The following is a 1586-nucleotide window of genomic DNA, read 5'->3' on the forward strand; positions in this document are numbered from 1 at the left end:
TATAGACATATGCCTTTTGGTCTATGTAATGCACCTGCTACCTTTCAAAGATGCATGATGGCTATATTCTCTGACATTTGTGAAACGATTTGTGAGGTTTTCATGGACGATTTCTCTGTCTATGGATCTTCTTTTGATGATTGCTTGAGCAACCTTGATCAAGTTTTGCAGAGATGTGAAGAAACTAATCTTGTCTTGAATTGGGAAAAGTGCCACTTTATGGTTAATGAAGGTATTGTCTTGGGGCACAAAGTTTCTGAAAGAGGTATTGAGGTTGATAAAGCCAAGATTGATGCTATTGAGAAGATGCCATGTCCCAAGGACATCAAAGGTAATAGAAGTTTCCTTGGTCATGCCGGATTTTATAGGAGGTTCATTAAGGACTTCTCAAAAATTTCTCGGCCTCTGACTAATTTATTACAAAAATATATACCATTTGTCTTTGATGATGATTGTGTAGAAGCATTTGAAATACTTAAGAAAGCATTGATCTCTGCACCTATTGTTCAGCCACCTGATTGGAACTTACCCTTTGAAATTATGTGTGATGCTAGTGATTATGCTTTAGGTGTTGTTCTAGGGCAAAGAGTTGATAAGAAGTTAAATGTTATTCAATATGCTAGTAAAACCCTAGACAATGCTCAAAGAAATTATGCTACTACCGAAAAAGAATTCTTAGCAGTTGTATTTGCTTGTGATAAGTTCAGACCTTATATTGTTGATTCTAAAGTAACTATTCACACTGATCATGCTGCTATTAAATATCTCATGGAAAAGAAAGATGCTAAACCTAGACTTATTAGATGGGTTCTCTTGCTACAAGAATTTGACTTACATATTGTTCATAGAAAGGGAGCTGAGAACCCCGTTGTAGACAACTTTTCTAGGTTAGAAAATGTGCTTGATGACCCACTTTCTATTGATGATAGCTTCCCTGATGAGCAATTAAATGTCATAAATGCTTCTCATACTGCTCCATAGTATGTTGATTATGCTAATTACATTGCTACTAAGTTTATACCACCTAGTTTCACATACCAGCAAAAGAAAAAGTTCTTCTATGATTTGAGACATTACTTTTGGGATGACCCACATCTTTATAAAGAAGGAGTAGATGGTGTTATTAGACGTTGTGTACCTAAGCATGAATAGGAACAGATCCTACGCAAGTGTCACTCTGAAGCTTATGGAGGACACCATGCTGGAGATATAACTGCACATAAGGTATTGCAATCTGGTTTTTATTGGCCTACTCTCTTCAAGGATGCCCGTAAGTTTGTCTTATCTTTTGATGAATGTCAAAGAATTGGTAATATTAGCAGACATCAAGAAATGCCTATGAACTATTCACTCGTTATGGAACCATTTGATGTTTGGGGCTTTTACTATATGGGACCTTTTCCTTCCTCTAATGGATATACACATATTTTAGTTGTTGTTGATTACGTTACTAAGTGGGTAGAAGATATTCCAACTAGTAGTGCTGATCATAACACTTCTATTAAAATGCTTAAAGAAGTTATTTTTCCAAGATTTGGAGTCCCTGGATATTTAATGACTGATGGTGGTTCACATTTTATTCATGG

This window comes from Triticum aestivum, chromosome 6A, assembly GCF_018294505.1.
Source record: "Triticum aestivum cultivar Chinese Spring chromosome 6A, IWGSC CS RefSeq v2.1, whole genome shotgun sequence".
Lineage (NCBI taxonomy): Eukaryota > Viridiplantae > Streptophyta > Magnoliopsida > Poales > Poaceae > Triticum > Triticum aestivum.